This window comes from Aristolochia californica, unplaced genomic scaffold, assembly GCF_029961685.1.
Source record: "Aristolochia californica isolate CCGP_79_NKW_82.1479 unplaced genomic scaffold, dmAriCali1.0.hap1 SCAF_3, whole genome shotgun sequence".
NCBI lineage: Eukaryota > Viridiplantae > Streptophyta > Magnoliopsida > Piperales > Aristolochiaceae > Aristolochia > Aristolochia californica.
In genome coordinates this window covers 27,535,259-27,558,895 of record NW_027181992.1, presented here as the reverse complement: position 1 = coordinate 27,558,895, position 23,637 = coordinate 27,535,259, and the positions used below count along the sequence as shown (strand labels likewise).

Below are 23,637 nucleotides of genomic sequence, written 5' to 3'. Positions count from 1 at the left end.
GCCTTTAGCAAGAAGGTGACCCTTCAGCCGAGCCACGGATCCATCCGGATTGTTTTTCACAGTAAACACCCATTTCCAATCGACGAGTTTCTTATCTGATGGCGGTGGAACTAGTGCCCATATCTGATTGTCATCAAGGGCCTGCATTTCTTCATCCATTATCACCTTCCACCCTGGATTTTTGAGGACCTCTTGATAAGAATGTGGTACAGAGATGGAGAAAATAGTAGAGAGAACTTGACAACATATAGGGGACAGATGATGGTGAGACATAAAATTTGTTATGGGATGAGAAGTAGGGGGCATGGTGCATGATCTGGGTTTTTTTCTGAGGGCAATTCGACGAGTATCATATTGTGGGCCAAAAATAACTGGAGAAGATGGACTTACCTTGGTGGAATCCATAAACTCAGTAGGCGTGATGCCAATGTTTCAAGGGGCTGAGTAGTTTATGTAGCACTAGCACAACTGATCGAGGAGAACCCGGTATAGAAGATAAACCTGGAGGAGCATTGTCAGAATAAAATGGAGAGTGTTCAAAACATGTGACATCACTGGACACAAGTAGGATTATAGCAAATATAACCGTTTTGTGTGCGAGAGTATCCTAAAAAGATACACTTGATAGATTTAGGATCAAGTTTATTGTGTTTTGGGGAAGAAATATGGACAAAACATTGACACCCGAAGACTCTCAAGGGCACTAAAAAGGGATCATCATTGGGTAATAATAGTGAGTAAGGGGTTTTATTACTAAGAATGGAAGATGGTAACTAGCTTATAAGAAAACATACGATAAGGATTGCATGTGGCCAAGAGAAGTATGGAACTTTCATGGCATATAGTAAACCGTGAGCTACCTCAAGAATATGATGATTCTTCCATTCGGCTACATCATTTTGTTGAGGGGTGTAGGCACATGATGTTTGATGAATAATTCCATTTTCTTGAAAAAATGAGTCAAGGTCTTTGGAGGTGTATTCTTTGGCATTATTAGACAAGAGTATTTTAATTTTCTGACCAAACTGAGTGAGTACCATAGCATGAAAAGATTTAAAAATCAATGGTATTTCATAACACTCTTTAAATAGAAATAACCAAGTGGTACAAGTGAAGTCATTAATAAATGTGATAAAATATTTTACTTGAGAAATGTTCGAGACGCTCAAGGTCCCCATACATCAGTATGAATAAATGAAAAAGGAGTTAGACTTTTAAATTCTGGATGAGGTGAGTATGTGGACATCTGATGTTTGCTCATTTAACAAACTTCACAATGAAACTCTGACCTTGCCTTAATATTAGGAAAAATATGATGAAGGGATTGTGCAGACAGATGTCCCAACCGGTTGTGCCTCACGCAATTTAGCATTAGTTAAGAAGATAAGAATCACAAACTAAAATGAGTTAAAAGATTTGAAGATCAATTGGGACCCACAAAGATACCAAGAGCTAGTAATCTTATCAATATGAGTTGGAAGATCATGTGTGACCCACAAGGATAAGGCCACGAGCTAACCTCCTCCCATAAGTCTACATTATTGAAGAAGAGTTCTAGTTCAACTTATATTAGACTTCTAGTTGATTGTGTTATCTTTTCATGATAAACTTATCTTAGAGAGTTAGAGTTGGAATATAATTAGGAGATTAAAAGGTTAACTGTATAAGGAATCTATCACTTCCTCTAATATAAATAGAGGTGTTGTAATTCGGAATTAATCAAGTTACATAATTCATTCTTGAGTAAATCTCTCTCTCTTTGCTTGGCACACATCTCTCTTTTCCTCTTCTCTTCTCTCTATCCGAGAGCTCTTCTTCCCTTTTCTTCTTTTTCTTTCTCCCTTCTCTTCATCAAAATATTGGAAAATGGATTCTAAATTCAACATGGTATCAGATCATTTAATTTAAGATCCCACGTCAAAAGGAACGCTCTAAAGAATGTATGATCAACACCACTCAAAGAAGGCTCTTTTGTGAAAAAAGATCACAAACCATGAGATAAGTTCTTCATTTTTTTATTACTTCATGTTACTAGTTTCCAAATTTAGAAGATGATTATGTGAATATTTTTCATCTTATGATGTTGTGGATATGCATGCCTCTCCATCTAGAAGAAGCTATCAAAACAGTTTTGTCAGTTTGGACATTCTGTTAATCGAGACCAGTCCATTATCAAATTGTTTAATATTTTTTTCGTGGGAACAAGAGTCATCTGATATAGAAGATTGTTATTGAGTCTCTTATGAGTGGTATTAACAAAAAAATCAGAATAATGATTTAGTATCAGGGATAAAGTTCTCCATACATCGAATTGTTTGAAGAATACTACTTGGTGTTATTGTTAGAATTTTTTTGAAGAAGGGCCTATCATGGCCGAAGAGAATATGAATATCAAAGGTGATATACTGAGAATAACCACTATAACTTTATGTGGGGTATCAAATTTTATGAGTTGGTCCACATCAGTTCGGAGGTTTCTTATAACAAATGACCTATTTGGTCACCTCACCACCCGAGGACCACCTATTGATGAAGAAGATATTTTTAATAAAAAATGGTTGAAAAATGATACATTGGTGATTAGTTGGCTAATCAACAACATCGAAGAACATGTCTCCAAAAATTTCATTCATCTTGACACCGCTAAACAAATTTGGGAGACATGTGCTAAGTTGTACTCTTGTGTGGATACTCTACATAGACCTTATGATATTCTCAAAATGATGTTGAATACTAAAAAAGGAGAAAATATCCATGAGTACTTGGCCCACTTTAGAGGCTTTCATCAAGAGTGCAAGTTAGCTCAGCCTTCAACCACAAATATTTCTGTCCAACAAAGGTAGGTTTATTGTAATTGGACTCTACTACCTTCCTCTATTATAAATAGAGGTTCATGTACTCTGATAATAATAAGTTCATGAAGTCAATGAAGTATTTCTCTTTTTCATAAATTCAACATGGTATCAGAGTAGGTTTTGTGAGTTGACTTGGTCAACCCACATAGATAATGAGATCATTTTCTCTAAACCCTAAACCCTTAGTCTAGGTTCGTATTTTTTTTCTTTTCAGTCCCTACACTAGTCAGTTTTCTTTGCGTTTTCGCCTCTATACTGAGCTTTTCATATTGAAAATTATATATTGAAAGAAAGATATTCGAGTCTATTTTAAAAAAAAAAGGTTTTTTTTTTCAATCAGGTTTATCTAAAAAGAGAAATCAATATTTGAAGCAATGAAGGTCAGATTGCAAAAGAGGTTCGAGCACCAGGAGAAAGCTTCAACTTTCGAGGTATTTTATGCTATCAAGAATGAGACTTTATATGGAGAATTATATATCAAAAGAAATATTTTTAAGTCTATTTTCTTACCTATTCAACAAATTCTCAATCTGATTTTTTTATAATATTGATCTTGGAAGAGTCAATGGTCATACTGAAAAAAAAGGAGAAACAATACATAGTTTAGCCAGATGACAGTGACTGAAAGCTATCGGATTATTTATCTTCTGATAATTATATTTTACGAAGATAAATATACTTGGATGAAATGTATTTAAGTTTATTTTCAGAAAGAGAAAATTTAATGTCAATCTAATTAATATTTAAAGATATATTCACATTGGAAGAATCAAAGGTCATGGTGGTATTTAATTGCATTGAAAAATCCAAATTTATGCCCATTGTTTTGTGTCAGTTATTAAGTTGATATATCAAGAAAATTTATCACTTCTCCCTGGTTTGAGGGATTATTTATACATCTTTGTTATTTGGGCTTATTTCTACATCTAAGATATTTGGTTCAAGCTGGGATCACTGGCATTACATCCCAGCTTGAGGAGGAGAAGTAGAAGAATCACAAGAAAGAGATATTTTATTCCATATGTTGTGGAAAAGTTTATGTGACCAAAATATTCAAGAAAGGGGGAGCACAAAAGTTGAAGCTTCTGCATCTAAAAAAAATACTTATATCGGATTATGATTATTTCATGGGTCCTTCTACAGGGTATATTATTTTGGTTCGTGTTATATGTGTTGGAAGATGGTCATTTTATATTCAGTTGCAGTTATTAGGTCTCTTTGGGGACATTATTATTGAAGAAGAGGTGGCCTCGGTATCCTTTCTCATACCATCATTTATTTGACTCCGTAAACAAATTTCACAGTTGGGAAACCATGATGGGCCTTGTAAAAAAATATCACGGTTGGGAAACCATGACGGAGGAACTTAATACCCTGTAAAAAATTTCACGATTGGGAATCCATGATGGAGGAACTTAATACCTTGTCAAAAAATATCAAGGATGGGAAACCATGATGGGCCCTGTAAAAAAATATCACGGTTGGGAAACCATGACGGAGGTTACCCTGTCAAAAAATATCACGGTTGGAAAACCATGACAGAGGAACTTATTATTACATCTATGTTATACCCCCCTAAATTGGCCAGTTGGGCCTCATGGAAGAGAGCACCAGCGTGAGGACTGCAATTTTATATAAAAAATTATATACATCATTTGCAACAAGCTGGGAGTTCACGATGTTCTCTCACCCCCAGCTTGAGGAGGAGTGTTGGAAGATGGGCTCCAGCCCACACGACCAAGGAAGGCCCACATATCTAAGAGTATTATAAGAGGGACACACGACGAAGGAAGGCCTACAAGATGGGCCCAATCACATAAGTAGGACCCACCATGATTACCACGAGCTGCCATCCTTATCACATAAGTTGGAAGATCAAGAAGGACTCACAAAACCATGTAATTGGACTCTACTAGCTTCCTCTATTATAAATAGAGGTTCATGTACTTTGATTATAATAAGTTAATGAAGTATTTCTCTTTTCCATAAATTCAATAGTCTTTCTTTCAATATAGAAAGAAAGAAGAAATATATTTTGTCTTTCTTTCTATATTTCATTTTTTCTTTCTATATTTTGTCTTACTTTCTTTATTTCATCTTACTTTCTATATTTTGTCTTTCTTTCTATATTTCGTCTTTCTTTCTATGTTTTGCATGTCTTTCAATATTTCATCATTCTTTCTATATTTCTTCTTACTTTCTATATTTCGTCTTACTTTCTATATTTAATCATCTTTATTTTCTATATTTGGCATTTACTTTCTATATTTCATATTTCTTTCTATATTTTGTCTTACTTTCTATATTTCGTCTTTCTTTCTATATTTTGCCCTTCTTTCAATATTTCGACTTTCGTTCTATATTTTGTCTTACTTTTGTATATTTCATTTTCCTTACTTTATTTCGCCTTTCTTTCTATATTTCTATATATTTCAATTTACTTTCTATTTTGCTCTTTCTTTCTATATTTTTACTTTCTTTCTAAATATCATCTTCTTTCCATATTTTGCCTTTCTTTTTATATTTCGCCTTTCTTTCTATATTTTGTCTTACTTTATATTTTTTATATTAGTTTCTATATTTTGCCTTTCTTTCTATATTTTGTCTTACTTTATATTTTTTATATTAGTTTCTATATTTTGCCTTTCTTTCTATATATCATCTTTCTTTCTATATTTCCTCTTTTTTTCTTTATTTTTCCTTTTTTTCTATATTTCGTCCTACTTTCTATATTTCATACTATTTTCTATATATCATCATTCTATATTTCATCTTTTATTTCTTTATTTGTCCATTTCTTTATAGATTTCATCATCTTCGCTTTCTATATTTTGTCTTTAATTTCTATATTTTAACTTTTCTTTATTTATTGCTCCTTTTCTTTCTATATTTCATCTTACTTTCAATATTTAACCTTTCTTTTATATTTCATCATCTTTTATATATTTCGTCTTACATTCTATATTGTATTACTTTCTATTTTTCGTCTTTCTTTCTTTATGTCATCTTTTCTTTCTTTATTTCGCCTTTACTTTCTATATTTTGTCTTTACTTTCTATATTTCATCTTTTCTTTCTTTATTTCATCTTACTTTCAATATTTCCTTTTTTATTTCTTTATTTCATGTTTCTTTCTATATTTCAACGTACTTTCTATATTTTGTCTTTCTTTCTATATATTTTCCTTTCTTTCTATACCTTACCTTGATTTCTATATTTCAACTTTCTTTCTATATTGTGTCTTTATTTTTATATCTCGTCTTTCTTTCTATATTCCGTCTTTCTTTCTTTATTTCATCTTTCTTTCCATATTTCATCTTTCTTTCTATACTTCGTCATTCTTTCTATATTTCGTCTTACTTTCTATATTTTGTCTTTCTTTCTGTATTTCATCTTTCTTTCTCTACTTCGTCTTTCTTTCCATATTTCATCTTTTCTTTCTTTATTTTTCCTTTTCTTTCTATATTTCATTTTACTTTCATAAAAAGATAGGCGAAATACAAAGAGTAAGACATGATATAGAAAAGTAAGACGAAAGATGAAAAATAAAATATAGAAAGAAAGATGAAATATAGAATGAAAGGTGGTATATAGAAATAATGGTGAAATATAGAAGTAAGACGAAATATAAAAAAAATAAATACAAAATATAAAAAGTAAGGCAAAATATAGAAAGTATGATGGAGTATAGAAAGAAAAGGAAAAAAATAAAGTAAGAATAGATGAAATATAGAAAGAAAGGATGACATATAGAAAGACAGCCAAAACATAACGAAAAAAAGAAAAGATGAAAGTAAGACGAAATATAGAAAGTAAAACGAAAGATGAAATATGGAAAGGAAGATGATATACAGAAAGAAAGGTAAAATATTGAAAGAAAGATGATGTATAGAAAGAAAGATGAAATATAAAAAGTATGATGAAATATAGAAAGAAAAGGAGAAATAAAGAAAGAAAAGAAAGACGAATTATAGAAAATATATTTTTCTCTATATTTCCATATTTCTTCTTTATTTTCTATATTTCATCTTTTCTGTCTTTATTTCTCCTTTTGTTTCTATATTTTGCCTTTCTTTCTACATTTTAACTTTTTTTTCTATATTTTGTCTTACTTTCTATATTTCATCATCTTTACTTTCTATATTTCGTCTTACTTTACTTTCTACATTTTGTCTTTCTTTCTACATTTTGAACTTTATTTCTAAATTTTTCTTACTTTCTATATTTCATCTTTTCTTTCTATACTTTGGTAAAAACGAAATATGGAAAGAAAGGCAAAATATAGAAAAAAAGATGATATATAGAAAGAAAGAACAAATAAAGAAATAAAAAATAGAGAAAGTATGATGAAATATAGAAAGAAAGGCGAAATATAGAAAGTAAGAAGAAATTTAGAAAGAAAGACGAAATATAGAAAGTAAAACAAAATATAGTAAGTAAGGCAAAATATAAAAACAAAGACGAAATATAGTAAGAAAGACGAAATTGTTGGAAGACAGGGCCCATGCCCACATGACGAAGGAAGGCCCATATATCCAAGGGTATTAGAAGATGGACCCAATCCCATAAGAGCAAGGAAGACCCATGCAACCAAGAGATATAGAAGATGGGCTCAAGGCCCACATATCAAGGAGAAGGCCCATAGGCCCACATACATCGATGGTAGGATGGTAAATAAAGGGTCGTATCATAGAGATTACATTGATGTAATTAAGTCAAAGTTCCAGGGTTAAAACCCTAAACCCTAAGTTTAGGGGTATTATTGTAATATAGTAGTTTCATAAATCTATAAATAGAGCTTCAGGGGGAGGGTTAGGAAAATCAAGTCAATAACCCTTCTTCCTCCAGTTTTCTCCCAATGGGTTTCTCTCCCTTTTTATCCATGAGCTAAATTCATGGAGTCCTAAAAATCAACATGGTATCAGAGCTTTGATTTTCATGACTAAGACTATGGTTTTTTAGGTTCATTCTCTGTTGTGTTTTTTTTTTCAATGTTGATATTTGTTTTTTTTATGTTTGATCCTTTTTTTTTGTTGCTACTCTCTTCGTGAGCATGTGCTTATTCCTTATTGTTGTCTTGCATATCTTTGCTCGTTGTCGGATCCGGCCGTCTTTGTTTATCGGTTTCTTCCACTGACGGGAGTTTATCATTGGTCGAAAAGACTAGTATTCGGTCTCCGTTGATCTGTTGTCAATCTAGAAATCCTGTTTGGAAAATAATCGGCCTTCTCATACATTCGTTGGCCCTCCCTTTCCTTGTTTTACTCTCTGGTATCCTCGATTTACTTGGAAAGATCCTGCTCTATCTCTGCGAGTTATGTTTTCTAGCTGGGAAAATTACCAGTAAAATTCCATCCGAAGCAAATTTCTCTGCGTACTGGTATTCCATCTGAATGCTGTAATCAACTTGGAAAGGTTCTATTGTTGTTTCTATTTTTTTTTGGAAGTCACAGAGTTGTCTCTGTCGGTTAGTTTATTTCGGGAAGATTTTAGCTAGTTTCGTTGTCGGGATTCTCTACTATCTTGGGAAGATTAGTGTCCTCTGACCGCTGCTTTCCCTCTTTCTCTGTTGGCTTTCTTCGGAAACATTACGGTGGTCAATCAGGAAGCATCTCTGTTGGATTTTCCAAGCCGTCTCTGCTGTCATTACGATCCCATGCTGTTCGAGAGACAATGTTGCGGGGAAGATGATATATCTGGATGGTCTATTCTGGAGTGAAGTTTTTTTTGGAAAGTTCTATTTATAGATTTATGAAACTACTATATTATAATAATACCCCTGAACTTAGGGCTTAGTATTTAGGGTTTTAACCCTGGAACTTTAACTTAATTACATCAATGTCATCTCTATGAAATGACCCTTTATTTACCATCCTGCCATCTTGCATGTAGGCCTATGGCCGAACTCCTTGATCTGTGAGCCTTGAGCCCGTCTTCTAAATCTCTTCGTTGCATGGGCCTTCCTTGGTCTTATTGGTTTGGGTCCATCTTCTAATACACTTGGATATGTGGACCTTCCTTGGTCGTGTGAGCTTGGGCCCTATCTTCCAACACTCCCCCTCAAGCTGGGGTGAGAGAACAACATGAACTCCTAGCTTGCTGCAAATGATGTATAAATTCTTTGTATAAAATGGCACATCTTCCAATAGGCCTTCATCTTCCAACACTCCCCCTCACACTGGTGCTCTCGTTCATGAGGCCTAGCTAGCATAATATCAGTGAGAGTTAATCACTCCTAGCTACTAAGACATTACTCCATACTCCAGTCATAAGTCATGCTGGATATAGGGCACACTCCGTCTTCTGTAGGGAGTGTGTCTATCGGCATTGCTCTAAAGTGTCCACCTCCACCACTACTCTCAAGTGGTAGAGTAATATATGATATTAATAGGGAGAAGTAACATAAATATAATAATAAGTTTATTCGTCATGGACTTCCAACCACAAATATGTTTTATATTTTTTATAGGGATGAAGTTCCTCCGTCATGGACTTCCAACCACAAATATTTTTTACAGGGATGAAGTTCCTCTGTCATGGACTCCCAACCACAAATAATTTTGATATTTTTGATAGGGATGAAGTTCCTCCATCATGGACTTCCAACTACAAATAATTTTGACGGGGATGAAGTTCCTCCGTCATGGACTCCCAACCATAAATATTTTTGATATTTTTTATGAGAACAATAAATAATGGTATGAGGCTACCTCTTCTTCAATAATAATGTCTCATCATAAGAGACACAATAGCAATAGCTAAAATGGGATTGGGCCCATTTAACACGAACCAAAATAATCTTTGTAACATGACACATGAAATAATCCAATGCACATATCTGTTCTAAATAATATGTTGACCAAGGAATAATCTTTCAATGCTTCAAAAATAATAATCCAGCTAGTCATGCCAAAATATGTATAAACCTTGGGCACATATACCAAGGCAAAAAAGTGGCCCGAGTCAGGCGAGTTGATCCGGTCCAGGTTGACCCAGACCAAGCTGGTCCGAGTTGACTCACCGTTCTTTCTATATTTTGCATTTTGTTTTACATTTTGCCTTTCTTTCTATATTTCATCTTACTTTCAATTTTTTGTCAGCTTTTCTATATGACAAAATATAAATAGAAAGACGAAGTATAGAAAGTAAGACAAAATAAGACAAAATAAAGAAAGTAAGTTGAAATATAGAAAGAAAGACAAAATATAGAAAGAAAGACGAAATAGAGAAAGTAAGACAAAATATATAAAATGTTTCTTTACTTTATATATTTCATGTATTCTTTTTTTATTTCTCATTTTCTTTCTATATTTCATCATACATTCTATATTTCGTCTTATTTTCTATATTTGGTCTTACTTTCTATATTTGGTCTTTGTTTTTATGTTTTGACTTTCTTTCTATATTTTGTCTTACTTTCTATATTTTGCATTTCTTTCTATATTTCGTCTTTCTTTCTATATATCTTGTGTCTTTCTATATTTTGTCTTTCTTTCTATATATCATCTTTCTTTCTATGTATCATCTTTCTTTCTATAGATAAAATATAGAAAGAAAGACGATATACAAAAGGTATGATGAAATATAGAATGAAAAGGAGAAATAGAGAAAGAACAGATGAAATATAGAAAGTAAAGAAATATTATACATATTTTGTCTTACTTTCTTTATTTTGCCTTTCTTTCTATATTTTGCCTTTCTTTCTATATTTTGACTTACTTTCTATATTTTGTCTTACTTTCTACCTATTTTTTATATTTTTTATTTTACTTTCTATATTTTTTTCCATATTTAGTCTTACTTTCTATATTTTGTCTTTCTTTCTATATCTCGACTTTCTTTCTATATTTCATTTTTTTTCTATATCTCGTCTTACTTTCTTTCTTTCTGTATTTCATCTTACCTTCTATATTAGATCATTCTTTCTATATTTTTGTCTTTCTTTCTATATTTTGTTTTACTTTCTATATTCTGTCTTACTTTATATAGAAAGTAAGATATTTCTTTTGTCTTTCATCATGCTTTTTCTCAATATTTTGTCTTACTTTCTATATTTTTCCTTTCTTTATATCTCGTCTTTCTTTCTATATTTTGTATTTCTTTCTATATCTCGTCTTGCATTTTTTATTTCGTCATACTTTCTATATGTCGTATTTCTTCTATATTTTGGATTTCTTTCTATATTTCATCATACTTTATATATTTCATCTTAGTTTCTATATTTCGTCTTACTTTTATATTTTGCCTTTTCTTCTATATTTCATGATACTTTCAATATTTCGTTTTTCTTTCTATATTTTGTCTTACTTTCCATATTTTGTCATACTTTCTATACTTCGTGTTTCTTTCTATATTTTGTATTACTTTCTAAATATTGACTTCCTTTCTACATTTCATTTTTTTATGTTTTAATTTCTCCTTTTCTTTCTTTGTTTCATCATACTTTCTATATTTCGACTTTCTTTTTCTTTTTATATTTCTTTATTTTCTATATTTAATATTTTCTTTCTTTATTTCTTCTTTTCATTCTATATTTCATTACACTTTCTATATTTCGTCTTTCTTTCTATATTTTGTCTTTCTTTCTACATTTTGTCTTTCTTTCTATAGTTTATATTTTCTTTCTATACTTCATATTACTTTCAATATTTCGTCTTACTTCCTAAATTTTGTTTTTCTATCTATATTTTGTCTTGCTTTTTAATTTTTTTTTCTACATTTCGTCTTACTTTCTATATTTTTATATTTGGCATTTATTTCTATATTTTGTCTTATATTTTATATTTCCATACAGACGAAATATATTTTGTCTTTATTTCTATATTTTGGAATATAGAATGTAGAAAGTAAAGAAAGTATGTCTTTCTATATTTCATTTTACTTTTTTTCATACTTTCTACATTTTGTTTTACTTTCTATATTTCATCTTTACTTTCTATATTTCATTTTATTTTCTTTATTTCTCCTTTTATTTCTATATTTAATCATACTTTCTATATTTCATTTTTTTTTTTATATTTCATCTTACATTCTATATTTTGTTTTACTTTCTATATTTCGTCTCACTTTCTATATTTCATCTTTCTATATGTTTATAATTTTCGGCTGTCTTTCTATATCTCATCCTATCTTTCAATATTTCGCATTTTTTTCTTTATATTTCTCCTTTTCTTCTATATTTCATCATATTTTCTATATTTTATCTTTATTTCTATATTTCTCATTTTCTTTCTATATTTCATCTTTCTTTCTATATATCATATTTCTTTCAATATTTCACCTTTTTTCTATATATCGTCTTCCTTTCTATATTAGATCTTTCGTCTTACTTTCTATTTTTTTGTTTTACTTTCATCTTTTATTTTCTTTCTATATTCTTTGGCTGTCTTTATATATGTCATCCTTTCTTTTTATAATTCATCTTTTCTTTCTTTATACTTGTCCTTTCCTTTCTATATTTCATCATACTTTCTATATTTTGTCTTACTTTCTAAATTTGTTTTTCTTTCAATATTTCGTCTCACTTTCTATATTTCATCTTACTTTCTATATTTTTATATTTGGCATTTTTTTCTATATTTTGTCATACATTTTATATTTCCATACAGACGAAATATATTTAGTCTTTCTTTCTAAATTTCAGAATATAGCATGTAGAAAGTAAAGAAAGTATGTATTTCTATATTTCGTTTTACTTTTTTTTCATACGCTCTACATTTCATTTTACTTTCTATATTTCGTCTTTACTTTCTATATTTCATTTTATTTTCTTTATTTCTCCTTTTCTTTCTATATTTAATCACATTTTCTATATTTCATCTTTTTTTAATATTTCGTCATTCTATTTTTTATAATATGTGGCTGTCTTTCTATATGTCATCTTTTCTTTCTATATTTCGTATTTTCTTTCTTTATATTTCTCCTTTTATTTCTATATTTCATCATATTTTTTATATTTTATCTTTATTTATTTTCGACTTTCTTTCTTTATTTTGTCTTTCTTTCTATATTTCGGCTTACTATATATATTTTACTTACCTTCTATATTTTGTCTTACATTCTATATTTTGTCTTATTTTCTTTATTTCGTCTTACTTTCTATATTTCTTGCTATATTTCATCATACTTTCTATATTTCATCTTTTTTTTTCTACATTTCGTCTTAGTTTATATATTTCATCTTTCTTTCTATATTTCATCTTTCTTTCTATATTTCGTCGTACTTTCTATATTTCGTCTTTCTTTTTATATCTCGTCTTTCTTTCTTTATTTCATCTTTTTTTCTATATTTCTGTATTTCGTATTTCTTTCTATATTTCGTCTTAACTTTATTATTCATCTTTTCTTTCTTTATTTCTCCTTTTCTTTCTATATTTCATTATACTTTCTATATTTTGTAAGAAAGACGAAATATAAAAAGAAAGATGAAATACAAAAAGTAAAGATGATGATATATAGAAAGTATGATGAAATATATAAAAAGAAAGGAAAAATATAGAAGAGATGAAATATATAAAGTATGATGAAATATAGAAAGAAAGGATGACATATAGAAAGACAATCGAGTTATTGAAAGAAACGCAAAATATAAAAAAAAACGAAATATAGAAAGAAAGACAACATAGAAAGTAAGACAAAATATAGAAAGTAAGACGAAATAGAGAAAGAAAGAAGAAATATAGAAAGTAAGATGAAATATAAAGAAAGATGAAATATAGATAGAAAGACATAATATTGAAAGAAAGTAAGAAGAAAGACAAAAGAAATATCTTACTTTCTATAGAAAGTATGATAAAATATATAAAGTAAGAATAAATATAGAAAGTAAGTAATTAAAGACGAAATATAGAAAGAAAGATGAGATATAGAAAGAAAGACGAAATAAAAAAAGAAAGACGAGATATAGAAAAAAGGCAAAATATAGAAAGTAAGATGAAATATAGAAAGTAAGGCATAATATAGAAGGAAAGATGAAATATAGAAAGAAAACAAAAATATAAAAGGTAAAATAAAATATAGAAAGAAAATGCAAAATAAAAAAGAAAAGAAAAGATGAAATCTAGAAATCAAGGCAAAATATAAAAAAATACGAAATATAGAAAAAATGATGAAATATAGAAAGTAAGATGAAATATAGAAAGAAAGATAAAATATAGAAAGTAAAGATGATGATATATAAAAATTATGATGAAGTATAGAAAAACAAAGGAAAAACATAGAAAAAATGAAATATAGAAACAAAGGATGACATATAGAAACACAATCAAGTTATAGAAAGAAAGCCAAAATATAGAAAGAAAGACAAAACATAGAAAGTGAGACAAAATATACAAAGTAAGATGAAATATAAAAAAAATATGAAATATGGATAGTAAGACGAAATAGAAAGAAAGACGAAATATAGAGAGTAAGACAAAATAGAGAAAGAAAGTATGATGAAAGATGAAAGAAATATCTTACTTTCTATAGAAAGTGAGACGAAATATAGAAAGTAGAAAAGTGAAGACAAAATATAAAAAGAAAGACGAGATATAGAAAGAAAGACGAAATATAGAAATAAAGATGAAATATAGAAAGTAAGGAAAAATATAGAAAGAAATACGAAATATAGAAAGAAAAGACAAAATATAGAAAAAAAGGAAATACAAGTATAGTAAAAATAATCTTGTAAATTTTTTTTAACGTACTTATAATTATGTAGGCTAAGTTGTTCTAAATATATGACAACATATTTTTGTAACGTAATAGATCCTAGATTAGGGTCGTCTCCTGTTACTAACTGGAAAACTTTATTAAAAAAATTATAAGGGTTTGATCCTAAGCTCATTAATTGTTCGAATTCTTCTGGATTATATCTTTTGTAGCTTTCCAAAAGGGCTTTAACACTTTCTCCTAAAAAAGTTTCTAAATATCTATACATTTCTTCTACGTCTTGTGAAGAAAAATTCTGGATATAATCTGAAACTACTTGGTTTTTCCACAAATCTAAGACTGTAGTCCATTCTTGAGGATCATGGGCCGAAAGATTAAGAATCTTTCCTTTGCCCTTATCTTGGAAAGAAATGGGTCTTTCTGTTTCTTTTCATTTTCCTTTTGGATGTATCTTTTTATCAAAGTGGACTGGTTCAGTATATGGGATTCTAGGCATATTGCCGGAATTAAAGACTTCCCTAGGTGGAGGTTTGGGATAGGTAGAATACGTTCCTGGATTATTAACAGAACTTTCTTCTTCCATATATTCTTTTATGCTAAGGGAATCGTCTTCTGTAGGAGCTAGAGGCATTGTTCCTTTCCTAATATTCATTTCACTATCATAGTATAAATATTCTTCTTCTTTTAGGCTTTTCTTTTGTAATCAAATCTTCTTCTAGATGTAATAGTTCTCTTTCTTCTAATTGTAATCCCAATTCTTTAGGATATATTGTCTCATCTATTTCTGCCTCTATATTGACTAAGTCATAATTCTCACTGGATATAGATTCAGTTTCTTCTATATTTTTCTGTGCATAACTATTAAATCTAATGTTTATATTTCCCTTTGTATCTGTATACATTATGCTTTCTTCTGGGCTAATGATTTTTCCTTCTCTAAATTTCAGGTTCCAGTCTAATCCAGCTAAATCATCTAGGGAATATTTTATTGGTTTAAGTAATTTTATTCCTTTATTTCCTATTAGATTAACTACATCATCTATCTTGATTTTAAATCTAGTTGTACTAGAACTAGTACATCGTCCCAAAAATCCTATACATAGTAATAAATTATTTCCTACGAAGGATTCATATCATTTGGTCTGTATTCCTATTTCTATATATTTTTTAAAATCTTGTAAGCCTATAAGAAAATCTGGGGAGCAATAGAATATTCCTCCATTCTGGTTCATATCTACTTCAGTAATTCCTAACATAGCTTCTTTCGGGTCTGCCCACCTGTCGTCATATATACTTAAAAGAGTTTTGGTTCCTAAGTGTTTTCTTCCTAATCCTTTTATTCCTATGATAATTAGTCCTAAATGAATTAATGTGTAAATCTTTTTAATTTCTCTAAACGCTTGTTCTGCAATTAAATTAATATTAACAAAATCTTGTCCTACACAGCTAATTTGTAGTTCCCTATAATGTCTAAATAATCCTGTCTGAAAATTTAAAGGTCCAGTTCTGTATAATTGTCTTGGGTTTAGGAGATTTAACTGATTGTTACTAAACAGATTAATGTCTTGGTCTACATTTATTATTTCATCTAATTGTATATCTCTTTGTTCTAGGCTTTGTCTACCCATAATTCTATCTATAATATTTAGGTTTCTAGATGAGCTTCCTATTTCTGAGATGTTGTCAGTTTCGGTACTTCTCCGTGAAACTGCCATGTCTTTTTAGGGCTTGTCTTAGGTTGATCTATTTTTACAGCTTTTAATTTTTGAGTTATCAAATCTATTTCTTTATCAATATTCTGTTGAGAACCTTTACTTGTTTTTAAATAATCTAAATTTTCAGATAATCTGTCTATTTTCCCTTTTAAGGTTTTTAATTCGTCTTGTATTCTGTTCAGAATAAATTCTATGTCAGTAAGCTTATCCTGAAGATTATGTCCTAAACTGATTAGTAAATCTGTGATACTATTTAGATGAGGATTACAACCGTGGAGACTATGTTCTTCATTGTTAAAATGACACTTAAGAGAATTTGTTCCTATGTATTTAAAATCAAAATTTGAAACAATTCTTAAGTCTAAATATTCTATCTTTTTAAAGGGAACCATTCAAAATGCCCTTCTGGACAAGTAAATGTTGTCCATTCTATGCTGTCTGGGTGCATTTTTATCTGCCAGAATCCTGATTTACAGTCAAACTTGCTAAAAATCTTTTTATCTTGAATCTTATTAATTAGTTGAGATTTATCTGGTATATTATAACTATCTATGACTGTATTATCATTTAGTCTTTTATAATTTATTACCATTCTAGATTTTCCTCTTTTTTGCTCACTATGTTTTCTTACTATGAAAGCTGCCAATCTATGTGGGCTGATTGATTTTCTTATTATTCCTAATTTTAATAGTTCATTTATATGGAGTTTAAAATCTTCTTTATCTAAATTTGTGGCTTCTATGTTTGCTATTTTGACTATATAACTAGGATTGAGTAATTCTAGCCTACATTGAATATTATTCTTCTCCCAATATTTTAAAGGATTTTCTCCAAAATATTCTAGTTGATCTAATTTGTCTATAATCTGTTGTAAATGGTGTTTGTCTTTATGGTTAATATTAATTATTTCAAAATAAAGTTTCTCTGTGTCTAGAAATGAATAGTCTAATTCAATCATTCTTTCTATCCATTCCTCATAATCCTCATTTTCTTCCATGATTTTCTCTGGATACTCTTGAGGATTTATTGGAGCTTGGAACGACGTACTGGGTGGTTCTGTGTTTGTATAATCTAAAATTTTTTGATCTATAGATGAGATATAGAAAGAAAGATGAAATAAAAAAAGAAAGACGAGATATAGAAAAAAGGCAAAATATAGAAAGTAAGATGAAATATAGAAAGTAAGGCATAATATAGAAAGAAAGAAAAAATATAAAAGGTAAAATAAAATATAGAAAGAAAATGAAAAATGAAAAATAAAAAAGAAAAGAAAAGATGAAATCTAGAAATCAAGGCAAAATATAAAAAAATACAAAATATAGAAAAAATGACGAAATATAGAAAGTAAGATGAAATATAGAAAGAAAGATAAAATATAGAAAGTAAAGATGATGGTATATAAAAAGTATGATGAAGTATAGAAAAACAAAGGAAAAACATAGAAAAAATGAAATATAGAAACAAAGGATGACATATAGAAACACAATCAAGTTATAGAAAGAAAGACGAAATATAGAAAGAAAGACAAAATATAGAAAGAAAGACAAAACATAGAAAGTAAGACAAAATATACAAAGTAAGATGAAATATAAAAAAAATATGAAATATGGACAGTAAGACGAAATAGAAAGAAAGACGAAATATAGAGAGTAAGACAAAATAGAGAAAGAAAGTATGATGAAAGATGAAAGAAATATCTTACTTTCTATAGAAAGTGAGACGAAATATAGAAAGTAAGACAAAATATAGAAAGAAAGATGAAATAAAGAAAGTATGATGTCATATAGAAAGTAAGACGAAATATAGAAAGTAGGAAAGTGAAGACAAAATATAAAAAGAAAGACGAGATATAGAAAGAAAGACGAAATATAGAAAGTAGGAAAGTGAAGATAAAATATAAAAAGAAAGACGAGATATAGAAAGAAAGATGAAATATAGAAATAAAGACGAAATATAGAAAGTAAGGAAAAATATGGAAAGAAATACGAAATATAGAAAGAAAAGACAAAATATAGAAAAAAAGGAAAATATAGAAAGTAAAATGAAATATAGAAAAAAAAGGTGAAATAAAAAAAAAAGATGAAATATAGAAAGAAAGGCAAAATACAGAAAGAAAGACGAAATATAGAAAGTATGATGAAAGATAGAAAGAAAGACAAAATATAGAAAGAAAGGCAAAATATAGAAAGAAGAACAATATATAGAAAGAAATATGAAATACGAAAGAAAGAAGGACTGAATATAGAAGGTATGATGAAATATAGAAAGAAAGGTGAATATAGAAAGTTTGATGAAATTTAAAAAGTAAGACGAAATATATAAAGACAAAATATAGATAGTAAGAAGAAATATAAAAAGTAAGGCAAAACATAGAAAGAAAGACGAAATATAGAAAGAAGATGAAATATACAAAGTAAGTCGAAATATTTTTTTATTAACAAAGTATGGAAATAAAGACAGAAAAGATGAGATATAAAAATTAAAGGAATAGTTTATTTATTTCATCTTACTTTCTTTATTTTTTATTTCTTTCTTTATTTTGTCTTTCTTTCTATATTTCGACTTTCTTTCTAAATCTTGTCGTTATTTCTATCTTTCGGCTAACTTTCTATATTTCATCTTACTTTCTGTAATTTGTCTTACTTTCTTTATTTTGTCTTAATTTCTATATATTTCATATTTCTTTATATATTTCGTCTTACTTTCCATATTTCGTCATTTTTTCTATATTTTGTATTACTTTTTATATTTCGTCTTACTTTCTATATTTCATCCTTTTTTCATATTTCGTCTTACTTCCTATATTTCGTCTTTCTTTCTATATCTCGTCTTACTTTCTATATTTTGTATCACTTTCTTTATTTCATATTTCATTCTATATTTAGTCTTACTTTCTAAATTTCGTCTTTCTTTCTATATTTCGTCTTAATTTCTATATTTCATCCTTCTTTCTATATTTCATCGTTACTCTCTATATTTTGTCTTTCTTTCTTTATTTTGTCAACTTTCTATATTTTGCCTTACTTTCTATATTTCATCATTTCTTTCTCTATTTTTCCTTTCTTTGTATATTTCATCATACTTTCTATATCTTGTTTTTCTTTCTATATTTTGTCTTTCTTGCTATATTTCATCATAATTTCTATATTTCGTCTTACTTTCTATATTTCGTCTTTCTTTATACATGTCGTCTTCCTTACTATATTTCATATTTCGTCTTACTTTCTATATTTAATCTTACTTTCATCTTTCCTTTTCTTTCTTTATTTTTTGGCTCTCTTTCTATATGTCAACCTTTCTTTCTATGTTTCATATTTTCTTTCTTTATAATTTCTCTTTTTCTTTCTATATTACATCATACTTTCTATATTTCGTCTTACTTTCTAAATTTCGTCTTTCTTTCTATATTTTGTCTTTCTTTCTATATTTCGTCTTTCTTTCTATATTTCGTCTTACTTTCTATATTTCATCTTTCTTTCTTTATTTCATCTTTCTTTCTATATATCGTCATTCTTTCTATATTTCGCCCTTCTTTCTACATTTTGTCTTTCGTCTTACTTTTCTATATTTCGTCTTACTTTCTATATTTCATCTTTCTTTCTATGTAAGTAAAATGAAATTTAGAAATAAAAGGAAAAATAAAGAAAGAAAAGATGAAATACAGAAAGAAAGACGATAAATGGAAAGAAAGGCTCAATATAGCAAGAAAGACGATATATAGAAAGAAACACAAAATATAGAAAGAAAGACAAAATATAGAAAGTAAGAAGAAATATAGAAAGAAAGACAAAATATAGAAAGTGTTACAATGTGGGACCCACCATGGTTGCACAAGATGGTGGGACCTACCATGAGGACGTGGGATGCCAAGAAGAGTCCTCTCCCAAGCTGGCACGAGTTAGGAGATAAGAACCACAAGATGAAATAAGTTAGACCTACAAAGTTGGACCTACAAAGATACCATGAGCTTGTAACCTTATCAACATCAACTGGAAGATCATGTGGGATCCACAAAGATAAGACCACAAGCCAGCCTCCTCTCTTATGTCCACATTATCAAAGAAGAGTTAGAGTTCAAGTTATATTAGACCTCTAATAGATTGTGTTATCTTTTCAGGATAGGCTTATCTTAAATAGTTAGAGTTGGAATGTAATTAGGAGACTTCAAGTTTAATTGTATAAGGACTCTATCACTACCTCTACTATAAATAGAGGTGTTGTAACTCAGAATTAATCAAGTTCTATAACTTTTTCTTGAGTAAATCTCTCTTTTTTTGCTTGACGCACATCTTGGTTTCTCTTCTCCTCTTCTCTCTACAGGAGAGCCTTCTTCCCTTTTTCTTCTTTTCTTTTTCTCTTCCCTTACTCGGGATATTAGAACAGGGATCCTAAATTCAACATGGTATCAGAGCATTAAATTTAGGATTCCCACGTCAAAAGGAATGCTCTAAGAATATATGATCAATGCCACTCATAGAAGGTTCTTTGTGAAGGAAGATAAAAAAGCGTGAGATAAGTTCATTAAGTTTTTTTATTACTTCATGTTACTGGTTTCTGAATTTAGAAGATGAGTTAAAGATGATGATGTGAATGTTTTTCATCTTATGTATTTATGGATATGGATGCCTCTCGATCTAGAAGAAACTATCAAAGCATTTTTGTCTGTTTGGAATTTTATTTAACCAAGTCTAGTTCATGATAAGATTGTTGGAAAAAAATCATGGGAATAGAAGTGCCCTGATATAAAAGATTGATATTGAGTCTCTTATGAGTGATTATTCAGAAAAAAAATAAGAATAATAATTATTCAGCGTCAATGCTAAATTTCTCTATGCATCGAGTTGTTTGAAGATTACTAGGTGTTTCATTAGAATTCATTGGAGATTTTTTTTCGTTGAAGTGCCTATTATAGCTAAAGAAAATATGAGTATCAAAGGTGATATACTCAGAATCACCACTATACCCTTATAAGGAGTATCAAATTTTATGAGTTGCTCCACATTGATAGATGCCATATTCTGACATGAGAACTAGGTTAATTATAATAGAATAACCTTTATAATTGTGTTATAGGTGGTTATTTATCGGTTTTCAAATGAAACGTGCATTTATTGAATTTGGCATTAATCACTGTCTATATTGCATATTTTTCTCTCCTGAATTATATTTCATTGCTTTTAGGGTTTATTTTTTCCTGAAATGTTTTTTATGGATTCAATTATGGAATTTCAGGAGAATTTTGGTGGAGAAGGAGATATTTACCAAAATTCCCTTAGTGAAAGGGAGGTATTTTTAAGGGCAAATCGTATTAAAACAAAAGGGGAGAGTCGACTGAAAGGGAAGGAGCGTCGACCGAAATAGAGCACCGTGGACAGAAACAGGGGAAGGCTCGAGAGGATTTTGCCACCGTCGTTCACCGCGCCACCGTCATCCACCGCCGTTCGGCAACCAAGAATAGACCCGAGGAGAGCTCAAGAGAGTCTCCGTCGCGGCGAGTTTGATAGTACCAGTTTCTGCTCGCCAGGCTGAGAGGTGACCCGAGAGGGCTTCTCCAGTGCCAATTCCGCATTCCGACCATCCTCCGGCGTCAATTACCTATTTCCGACCATTCCTGGAGCTATTCCAACTCCGACCGAGACTCGAGAGAGCCGGTTAGAGGACTTTAGCTCCGTTTCATTCTTCGTCGGACGTCACCTCCGTCCGTGGGCTTCTATCCTTCTTCGCCGGCATCGTCTCTACCTCCGGCCACTCGCTCTTGCTACCCGAAGCCATCAATTTCGGGAAATTGCAGCACCCGTGAGAACGAGTCTGCTGCCCGAGCGAGAGGAAGGAGAAGGGGAGTAATCCGTCATTTTGGAATTTAATTTTTCTATAGTTTGAACTTAGGTTTTGAATGTTTATTAAATGTGATTTGATAATTAATGTTTATTGAATATTTGTTTTCTGAATATTTGATTAAATTAGCTAGTTAGGGTAGATTATAATTAAGGTTGGATTTTGGTATTTTAATCCGATTTCTGTCTTTCACTCTATGCGCCCGAGAGGGGCTAGACGCAAGGATTGAGAAATTGGATCCGTGGTTACGTGGCGCTCGAGAGAGGCACGAATCACCATACAATCCAGAGTTGATGTTTCCTGTTGTGCAAGTAGTTAACCAGATGATTGCTTAATCATTTAGGATATAATTAGTGTTTAGTTCAGATTAATTCATCATATGTGGTTAGGCTAGTTGACTGAAGAATACACAAAATTCAGTCTTCCCTGTGGATATGACCCTCGCTTCCCTCTATTTGTATGCTTGCAAGGTATAAAAGCCAATGTAATTAAATTTTACATCAAGTTTTTGGCGCCGTTTCTGGGGAGGCACGTATTAAGTGTATTTCTTTGTTCTCCATGGTCTTAGGTTAGATTTATTTTTATTTATTTTATTTTATTTTTTTGCTTTCATAATTTTATCTTGGTGATTTTGTATGGAATTATTTTTATTTCTTCTAGTTAGTTCGTATTTTCAGTAGTGAGTTTGTTAGTTTAATTTGATAGTTAGTTTTGTTTCTTTTTGTGTTTTTATGTACGGGCGCCGCTCCCTAGGTGGACCATTAGCTCCCTTTGTTGAAGAGGTAGAACATATTTGTAGGAAAACACCCAAAGTCAAGTTAGGAGCTACCATGGCCAATCAAGGTGAACCATTACAGTTACCTGCTGCAGGTGACCGTAGAGCCCTGAGGGATTATTCTATCCCATCCCACTTCACATCACCTTCTTGCATTATATTGCCACCCACTACTGCCGCCATTTATGAGTTGAAACTGGGTGTGATCCAACTCCTCCCTACATTCTATGGGTTGGAGAAGGAGGACCCTTATTACCACATCAAGGAATTCTTAGATATTTGTGCAACTTTCAAATTCTAGAATTTCTCAGATGACTCTATTCGGTTTTGCCTTTTTCCATTTTCACTTAAGCATAAGGCCAAGTCTTGGCTTAATTCCTTAGAGGTGGGCAGCATTACTTCATGGAACACATTAGTCACAAAATTTTTGTCCAAGTACTTTCCCATTCAGAGAACTACAGCCCTCAGAAGAGAAATCTCCAACTTTATGCAGCAGGAGGGTGAACACTTTTATGAGGCTTGGGAGAAATGGAAGGATTTGATCCGTAGGTGTCCGCATCATGGGTTTGAGAAATGGCATTTAGTGCAATACTTTTATCAAGGTCTTACACCCCAGGTTAGATCCATGGTAGATGCAATGAGTGGTGGGAGTTTGATGGGTAAGAGTGCTAGTGAGGCATGGGACTTCTTTGAAACGTTGAGTGATCAATCTCAGCAATGGGGTTCGTCATTTAATGTTGATAGGAGATCCCCACAAAGCCAAAAGAGGGGGTCTCTACGAGGTTAGTGAAACACCCACGCTCATG

General features: G+C 30.4%; 1 non-coding gene across 1 annotated transcript; it reads right to left on the bottom strand.

Annotated features, from left to right (window-relative positions):
• Nucleotides 1-23,291: 23,291 nt before the first annotated feature.
• On the bottom strand, nt 23,292-23,398 carry LOC137960673 (small nucleolar RNA R71). The gene has a single exon (XR_011114224.1). It is a non-coding gene; the product is annotated as a small nucleolar RNA R71 (small nucleolar RNA).
• Between the last annotated feature and the right edge of the window lie 239 nt (nt 23,399-23,637).